Source organism: Tupaia chinensis, unplaced genomic scaffold (genome assembly GCF_000334495.1).
Source record: "Tupaia chinensis unplaced genomic scaffold, TupChi_1.0 Scaffold000361_2, whole genome shotgun sequence".
In the NCBI taxonomy this organism is placed as follows: domain Eukaryota; kingdom Metazoa; phylum Chordata; class Mammalia; order Scandentia; family Tupaiidae; genus Tupaia; species Tupaia belangeri.
The window spans coordinates 6,318,632-6,328,883 of NW_006159858.1; positions in this window are offsets into that span (position 1 = coordinate 6,318,632).

A 10,252-nucleotide genomic window follows, 5' to 3' on the forward strand; every position below is an offset into this window, starting at 1 on the left:
AAATCAACTCAATATGTATCAAAGATCTGAACCTAAGATCTCAAACTATAAAACCACTGATGGAAAACATTGGGGAAACTCTGGGAGACACTGGTGTATGCAAAGACTTCTTAAATAAGACTTCCAAAGCACAGGCAATAATCTCTAAAATAGACAAGTGGGACTATATCAGATTAAGAAGTTTCTGCACAGCAAAGGACACGGTAATTAGTGTGAATTGACAACCCTCAGAACGGGAGAATATTATTGTAAAATATGCCTCAGGTAAGGGACTGATAACCAGAATACACAGGGAACTCAAGCAGCTTACCCGAAAGAAAAAAAAAAAAAAGAAGATTAACCCAATTAAAAGATGGGAAAATGAGCTGAACAAAAATTTCTCTAAGGAAGACATACAAACAGCCAAAAAGCATATGAGGAAATGCTCAACATCCCTCATCATAAGGGAGATGCAGATTAAAACAATGAGATCCCACCAAACCCCTGTCAGAATGGAGAAGAGTAAAAATACAAAAAGTGATAAGTGTTAGTGGGGTTGTGGTGAAAGGGGAACCCTCCTACACTGTTAGTGGAGAACAATATGGAGGTTCCTCAAAGATATACAAATAGAACTACCATTTGATCCAGCAATCCCACTTCTGGGTATTTGCACAGAGGACAGGAGAATGCTCAGTCAGAAAAGTGCTTGCACATCAATGTTTTTTGCAGCATTATTCATGATTGCTAAAACGTGGAACCAACCAAAATGTCCACAAACAGATGAATGGATTGAAAAAGTGTGGCACATATACTCCATGGAGTACTATTCAGCCTTAAAAAAAACAGCAGGACCCTGGCATTTGATAGAAAGTAGTCGAATATGGGAGATTTATTGCTGAATGAAGCAAGTCAGCTTATGAAAGAAAAATATTGTATGTATTCACTTACTATATACCAACTCTCTGTACTCTATGGTAGAGATTAAAATACTGGAGGGCATAAAAGCAGTGAAAATAGTTATAGATGCTGAAGTCAGTGTGGAAGGTAGGGCAGGAAAAGGGAAGACTATAAAGAAGGATAGCATGAGAACAAACAGAGAGGCATGGCATTTGTTGGTCACAGAAATGGTTTATTACCTGTTAATGATAATTTGTACAGTATTCCCAACTGGACTGGTCTAAGAAGTATTCCATGTTGGGTAAATTCTCTTTACAAGCCAAATGATGTAAAGTGATTGCATGTTAAAAAAATAATGAGAATAAAAAATAATAATTATAATAACCTGAAAAAAATGAAAAGCTATTTGTAGATGATGATGTGGATAATAATGTCTTTGTTTTGACTGATATGCATGGTAATCCTGCTGGAAAAAGAAATGTTATACACTGTAAAAATATGTGGGAATAAATGTGGTATAAAAAAAAAAACAGTCAATGGTATTAGCATAAAAAGTTGAACTACATCAAAAAGGCCTAGAAAAACGTAGGTAATTCGACCTATATATTTCTGTTATGAACAAGCTCTCTTAAGTCAGATACCTATTATTTTATCAGTGCTGTCCAGTAGAACTATGTCCAGCACATATGTAATTAAAGAGTTTGTAGTAGTAACATTACATAAAAATCACTGGTAATAAAATGTATTGCCATTCATGGACACTTTGACAGAATGCACTGAGAAGTATATTTCTGTCTGAGATTTTTCTTTTCTTTTAGAGGTTTTTGCCTTAGGGCATATGTGTGCCATGATCTGGGCCAGCTCAAGCTGGCAGTGGGTCCTCACATGGGGACTGTTTGGAGTATCTGTCTCTCTCTTTTTCCTTCCGTATATCTATATCATGGGAGAAATAACATAAGTCTTTAGAAAAAACTGAACACTTAAGCTGTACTTGGATATGCTAGTATGTAACAGTGACTCATGAAGTAAGAATATTTCTTCCCATTCTTATTCTTTCATTTCTTTTGTTTATAGCAAGAAACAAGACTCATTTAGCATTCTTATATCTTTATATCTCCCTAGGGCTAAGTAATAACTATCTCTCTGTCTCCCTTCACACAATAGTATCTATCTAGAATTTAATGCTTTATTTTTGTTTCTATTTTATTTATTTTTGCCATTACCTTTCGTTCATGGCAAATAATAGTGGCTTTCCATTTATTTTACTGATATGATATTTCTTCATTTAAATTTAAAATAAAATATAAGTAGAAGGAAACATTTACTAGAAATACACCTGTTAAGATAGTCATGGCCTAAATGGCCATGAGAAATAGCAAAAACAATCAAACTTCTAAAAACAAAAAGACAAAAAAGTCATACAGGTACACAAGAATGTTCAAAACTTGGAGACCAGTTCTTGGCTTTAGAGTTGGTTCCTTACAGAAATCTTTAAAACCAACCTAGAGAATTGGAATAAGGTGATCTCAATAAACCAATTCTCCTGCTAATTTTTTCCCTAGAAAGATGATTTTCTTCTCAGTCTTCTCTTCCCCTCTTCCCTTTATTTCTTATCCTGCTAGTCCTTTCACTGTTCCTGCTCCCTTTTCCTCTTTCCTCTCCCTCTCTCTGGTCAAGGTTCCTACTCTCCTCATTCACAAAACATTGCTGGCTTCTAATCCTGGGTGTTCTGCCATCTTGCTCATCGGGTGCTGCATCTGACACATGGTGTTTTCTTTTTTATTTTGGAGAGGTTTTAGCCATAGGGCGCGTGCGCTCGCCAGACAGACAGAGAGAGACAGAGAGACAGAAAGCGAGAAATCACCCCCAGGGGGGATGGCCACGCCGCAATCCCTTCTCCTCCATTCTCCTCTGGGGATCTTGGGCATGCACGCACACGCGCCCAACATGAGTTTTAAGCCACCAGGTCTGGGACGCGAACTGCAGTTGATTACATGGGAGTCCAGCGACATAGTCATTATGCTAACTGCTGGTCCCAACACATGGTGTTTTCTGCAGTCATCTTCAAGAGAATCTATATACACCATGATTTAAGCATATATATACATATATATATTTTTTTTTTTTGAGAGGTTTTTTTCTATAGGATGTGTGCACTCACTAGAGAACCATGACTTAACCATATATATACATATATATATTTTTTTTTTGAGAGGTTTTTGCTACAGGGCGCATGCTCTTGCCAGAAAGACAGAGAGAGACAGAGAGACAGAAAGTGAAAAATCACTCCCCAGGGGGGATAGCCATGCTGCAATCCCTTCTCCTCCTTTCTCCTCTCAGGATCTTGGGCACACACACACACGCCTGGCGTGAGTTTAAGCCACTGGGTCCGGGACTCGAACTACAGTCGACTACATGGGAGTTCAGCGACATAGCCATTACACTAACTGCTGGTCCCTACCCTGCATATTTTGGATCCCTTTAAAGTTCCTTTAACAATTTCTGAGCACCTGGAAAATACTGCTCTCTACAAAAGGAAACATTTCCCATGATGCTTTTACCCTTGATTGCCTTGGGCCCGATGGATGACTTCTGTAGGTACACACTATCTTATCTATTTTTTATACTATGGGACAGTAAAATAACACTTCTAAAATCTGGTTTTGGTAATTTATGCTCTTGAAGGGCTGATATTATTGTATTAAATTCTGTGGGAAGGGGGACATTTAGGGAAAACACTGCCAATATGAAGTTCTAAATAAATGTATCCTGTGGAGGGCACTGCCATACGGAAGCCATCTTGAGCTATCCACCATCTTGGAAACCATTAGGTTTCACTTCCTCACTGAGCAAACTGTTGCTCAGAAATCATGTGACCAACCATTCTCCCTGGAAGTGGTTGGGTTTCTAGGCAACGGGAGAGATCCACCCACATCAATGATTGGTTCATGCTGTTCTATCTCATTTGCATTTCGGGCAACCAATTGGTGCCCACCAGCTGTATATAACTCGCCATTTTTCCTCAATAAACAGAAGAAGAAGAAAACTTGATCAGCACCTCGTATTGTCTCCACTCTGTGTGTGTGTGTGTGTGGTGTGTGTGTGTGTGTGTGTGCGCGCGCGCGCGTGTGTTTGTCTCATCTCTCACTCCCTCCCCCAGGGAACCTGTTCGATTGTCCCCTGGGTCAGGACAGTACCCAAAACAGCAATTTGGAAATTATTTAGGAAAGTAATCACTATTTCCTTCTCTTACATTATCAGTGAGAATGCAGTTTGGTAGAAAGGAAAGATTTAAGGAAGTTTTTATTCCCTCTCTCATTATGAGCTAATATAAGAAAAGATTTTGACCACACAGACTTGAAAATAATGTCAAGTTCTCCATTTAGCATCACTCCCACCTCTTCTCTTTTCTCACTTTTCACATTTGCGAACTATAGGCTATTCTTTCTCTCTTCCTCTTTTGGAACTCACATAATAAGGACTAACTTTAAGGTGTTCCTAAATTTTACAGGTAGAGCAGGAAAAAGGTGGAAATGATTTTTTTAAATGCAAATAACTGTGGTAGGCAGTTAGTTAGTCAGGAACGAGCAGCTCTAAGAGAAAAGTGAAAGGCTCATCTAGCTCTGGGTGCCAGGAGGGTGAGACAATTTGCCATCTTCCTTCCTTGGAGCCTGAGGGAAGCACACAGGGATGACTCATATTTTTTTCTCTTATCAAAAAGACCCAAGGAAGCGTTTTTGGTCAGTGCCCTAATTTCCATTAGGGCGATGGACTAATTGGGCAGTCTAATTGGGGCAACGGCAGCTTGCACTGGGCATGGGCAATTAGGTGATCAAGTTCCTCATTCTTTACCTGTGAGAAAGGTGCCCAGGTGCAGGAATAATACAACATGTGGATTCAAATTCAAAGGAAAGATATAGGCAGCATAACGGGCCTCCCACTAATGAATATTCATGACCTCTAGTAATAAAATGATGATTGCCTGGGTGCCGGCTGCAGTTGACACCGGGCAATCTGCCTGCCCAAGAGCATTTTGGGTGTACTTCCTTTCTTTCCTCTCCTTTCCTTTCTTTCCTATTAAATCATCTTTTCTATCTACTTCATTCGTGGTTCTGGTTTCATTTTGCACCTAGGACAGATCTCTAATTTCAGTGATCTGGACCTAAAGAACCAAGGACTTCATTACGCTAACTGCTGGTTCCCTGAAACCAAGGACTTCATAACGCAGCTCGACACTTTCCCATCCATTAACATAACCTCTGCATCTTCAAAGTGAAACCCTCCAAGAAATCTTGCACCACAAAACCTCACCTCCACCACAGCCCCAGTGTGAGTCCCTGTAGACAGCTCTAGTGGGTGGCCAGCTAACCACACAGGTCATCCTTTGACTGACACAGGCACTTCCAATCCATTCACTGGCTGGCTGAATGGTGTAGGTGACAGGACTGAGATGTGTTGAGAAGGATAAAGGATGAGAAGTTAAGGACTATATCTCTGTTGCCTTAACAACAACTATAGCAGCTAATACTTACTGAGTAACTAAAACATATTAGGTACTGTAAAAATGCCTTCCTTGTGTTAATTTAATTCCCACAACAAACCAACTGCTGTTGTCTTCATTTTAAAGATTAGAAGCTGAGCTCTGTTAAGTTTCATTACTTCTCCATGGACTTTCAGCTAGTGAGATGGTATAACCTGGATTGAAACCCAAAAGACGTAACTCGGAAGCCAACTCTTAATCTTTACACCAGGCATCCTGCCTCTCCGAATGAAGTACAGTCCCTCCAACAGCGTTTGTAGCCAAGCAGAGTTTGTGAAAGGAATCCAGTTTTTCTGTTTTGAAATTAAGTTGTATTTCACTGGAAAAATTTCTGAGCACTGGGTGTAATCAAAATCACATTTAAGAATGCTGCAAAACTTCTCATTTTATATATTTGAAGGAAAAACTCATTCATATAAACTATTGTTAAGAACATGGTGTCTCAGTAAATCAAGCAAAAATGGACAGCTCTGGGACGTGAAGCTGAAGTGAGACAGTATAAAACAAAAGACTACATTAATGGTGTTTCTGTTGCTTTGACTTTCCACTTTTGAGGCTGAGATCTCTAAAACTCTAGCAATTTGGTTTTGATTTTCTTTTAGCTTGTTTTTAATCAGTCCCAAACCTACTTGGTGCTTTTGTATTTATTCTAATGTTTTGGTTCCAAGCACAAGTTTCAGAAGAAAATTCCATTAGCTTTTAATAATCATGTAATTGTGATAGAAACGGGGTATCCAAGCAGTATTTATTCCTATGAAGAGAAAAAAATAAATGTGATTATTTGGGACTTTTTCTTTGTTTTACTCTCCATTGCTATTTAGACTTTCTCTGTTCATACAGGGCAGTTAACAACAGCAGACTAAGTAGACTGATCCTTAACAAACAGATCCTTCAAATTAAGGTGGTTTGGTTAGGGGAGACTATGAGTTCAAAGAGGCCTTGCAGTCTCAATTCAGATTCTCTAAATAACCTTTGTTGGATAACAATACCTGGAAATTGGGTAGGGAACTGACTTAAAAAATCCAGGATCTTATCTTTCCTTACTTTTTTTTTTGTTTCTTATTCTTTACACATAAGTTAACTTTATTAGGGACTTTCCATACCTTTTTACCTAGCACTCGTCCAATATCATTGTGTGAGAAGACGTAAAATCCTAAACTACAAAGTCCCTGCTTAGAAAAGAAGCTTTTTTCCAATATCTGGTAGGACTGGCAGTAGTCAAACCACAGGCTAATCCCCCTAAATGGTCAGCATATAAATGCACTATTTTGTTACCCAAAATGATGGAGCTAATGGCACATACTGATGGGTGAATAGGCACTTTGAAATTTATGTACACAAGTCGTAGCTTCATCACATTGAGACAATGGATTAATTTGGTTTTCTTGGTCTGGTGGAAAAAAGTTTTCTTTTTTCTCTCTTTTTCGGAAGAGATTTCTTTTTCTTAAAATCCTTGTGAGTGAATGTATTTGTTAGAGCTGCGACAATAAAGCACCACAGACTAAATAGTTTAAACAACAGAGATCTGGAGTCTAGACATCCAAAATCAAGGAGGTGTCAGGGTTGCTTTTTTTCTGAGGCCCATGAGGTGAAGGATCTGTTCCAAATCTCTCTGCTTGGCTTGTAAATGATTATCTTCTCCCTATGCTGCTGTGTCCTGTTCTTTTCTTATAAGAATGCCAGTCATATGGATTAGGTCACACCCATATGACCTCATTTTACCCTAATTACCTCTTTAAAGGCCCTATCTTCAAATCTAGTCACATTCTAAGATACTGGGTTACAACTCCAACTAATAAATTTTGAAGGAGACACAATCTAGCCCATCACTGTAAGTAACCTCATTTATTGTAGAGTGGTAGAGCTTTAAAGCTGCTCTTCACAATTATGAGTTGATAAGTCTCTTCTTGTTAAATGCTATCTTTTTGATACTAGATTCTTTCTTTGTGCTGTTGTTACTATCTTAATCACTATCAGATCCCATACTTCACGGCTTTAGCTTCTTATGTTGTTAATGCTTTTTCTCAAGAAAGAATATGATATCAGTCATTTATACAGTGGGACAAACATCATTTCTTTTCTTTTTTTTTTTTTTTTTTTTTAGGGAGAGATTTTTGCTATAGGACACATGAACTTGCCAGAGAGACAGAGCAACAGAAAGTGAGATATCACCCCCCAGGGGTGATGGCCATGATGCAATCCCCTCTCCTCCATTCTCCTCCTGGGATTTTTTGCACGTACATGCATGTGCGCAGTGTGAGTTTTAAGTCACTGACTCTGGAACTCAAACTGCAGTTGATTACGTATGGGAGTCCAGCAACATAGCATTAAGCCATGGGCTGATCCCCAGAGGAATAATTTTAAGTAAGGGAAATTTACACATTGTGTCCTCTCCATAACACTGGAATGAAAGGCTTTGTATCCACTTAAAGGAAGTTACACATCAGTGAGCAGATCCATATGTGAGGAATGGGGTGAGGTAAAGGCTTTTTCCTCCTCAGTCCAATAATAACAACATGTATTTACTAACTTCATCTTCTTACAAAATTACTTCTTGGATCAACTAGGCAGTTCCTCACTAACCCTCAAAATAATAGGCTGTAAACTCAAGTAGGGGAGACTTTAATAAAGAGATTATTTGCAAAGTCGTGAGCAGAGTTAATAAAAACCGAGACATGGAGAAACATCCTGGAGTAGGCAATGGCAGGGAGCTATTACCACTTCTAGATCTGCAGGTCGAGGAGAGAGAATACTTACCAGAGCCCAAACAGAGCTGTAAGAGTAGCTGGAGTAGCAAAAGAAAGCTCCCTGACAGGAGCTGTGGTGTTGAAGAGAGGCAGCCTAGGGAATAAATACCCCAACTTTGTTTTCCTCCTGTCCTTCAAATCTGCCAGAGTTCCCTTAGTGGAACGCAAATGGAACCCAGAGGTTGAAGAAGGTGATGCAGTCTTTAAGGCCAGCTTCCCAAAGCACAGAGCAGGGTGGTAAACAGTCTTTCAATCCTTCACTCTCCAAGTTTTAAATTTCTTTTTGACTGGTAGTAATAGCACAAAACTAAACAAGCAAAACCTTTGAACAGTCAAACAATGAGTGCTAATTGCAGGCTCCCTTTTCTCTATTTTATGTATGACAAATAACCAAGAAAATGCTTCTGTTAATCACTGTTAATGATTTAGTTTAATAATTTCTTGATGTATCCTATCACAACGAGCTTTAGTACTGTTAATTTTATCTGCAGTGTCAAGTCTTCCCAGTTGTGCAGATATCTCTGTATTTGTCTACCCAATCCTCCTTTTCCTCTTTTCGGCTAACAATTTTTTTATTCTGCTCAGGAACCAGTTTTCTCAACCCTTAGTTCATGTGTTTGGGATAGGGCTGGGCTTCAGGGAGAGGCAAGTGACAGGGCCTAGCCTTTCAAAGCACTGCATCTTCTTTGCCACCAGGATTATTTCAGAAACAGGGATGTGATCTGTGTTAGTCTTTATGCATCACATGTGGGAGTTTTTGCTAATGTCATACTCCTCATACATTGTTGTTTATAAAGCCAGAAGGATGTAAGCATAGAGACCTTAGGAAGAGATCTTAGCCATCACAGAAATGCCACCACCTGAGTCTAGCTGTACCTGAAGGTAGTAGATATCTTGAACTTATGTTTGTTTCATGAGCTAGGAGTCTTTTTCTTCTCCATTTTGGGTTTCTGTTACTTATAATGGAAATTTCTGATTAATACATTCTCTGTGATCTTAAAGCCAGCATTGCTTTATGTTGGTTTCTACACATTTTATCATTACAAGGCTCAGGATCAAGCTCTGTATTTTAGTGGTGCATGGCAGGGAATAGCATTTTTGAAAATATAGTTGTTAGCAGAAAAATAAAATTCTTTACAGGCTGTCAGATGGTCTTCTCTCTTGGAAATTGAAGCTGCATATCAATTACAAATGAATGTGGACTGTCTGATAAAATAATACAAATTGGAGCTACAGGCCATCCACAGGAATACGTCACATTAATTTATTACTATTATTATTATTATTATTATTATTTTCCTAATAACAACAAGACTACTGGAACAATGAAAAATGTAGCACATTTAGAAGTTGGCATTACTTCTTATATACTTTTAAGTCATCCTAAATATATTTCTTGGCCTCCTTCCTTCAGCCTAGGAAGGATGAGCAGAATAGTTCCTTTTACACTTTGTATTTGCTTTGTTATTATTGTCTTTCAGGCTATAAATATGTTTCTAAGACTGTTTCCAGGGCAGATTTTCAAAGCTACAACAGGTACATACTCTGGCAGATTACTGTTTGGACTTTGGCCACCTAACACAGAACAAGTAAAAGAATAAAATTTAACCAATCATGTGGATGGTTCTGAATGGCTATAAAGATATGAGGATATAGGAAAAAAACAAAAGCGATACCAGATTTATGAGTTTTTTTCCCCTCTCACATACCAAGTAATCCTCTGGCAGATTCTCCAATGAACACCAGCTAGATGTGCTATAATTCGACTCAACTGTACACTACCTACCTGGAGATGTCAGCAGATCCTACAGGTTAGAGTTCAGTCCTGTAAGACTGCTCTCCCTCCCTCATTTCAGATGCCTACTACAAGCCCCAGATTGTTTTATCTGTGCTCCTCACCAGCCAGTTATAAATCAGATATCCCATGACCCCAACCTTGTGTCCAATTAATTTGGTAGAGTGGCTTACAAACTCAGGAAAACACTTAGATTTACTGGTTTATTATAAAGAATATTACGAAGGATACAGAGGAGCAGCCAGATGGGAGAGATGTGCAGGGTAAAGTTTGGGAGAAGGAATGCGGGGGTTC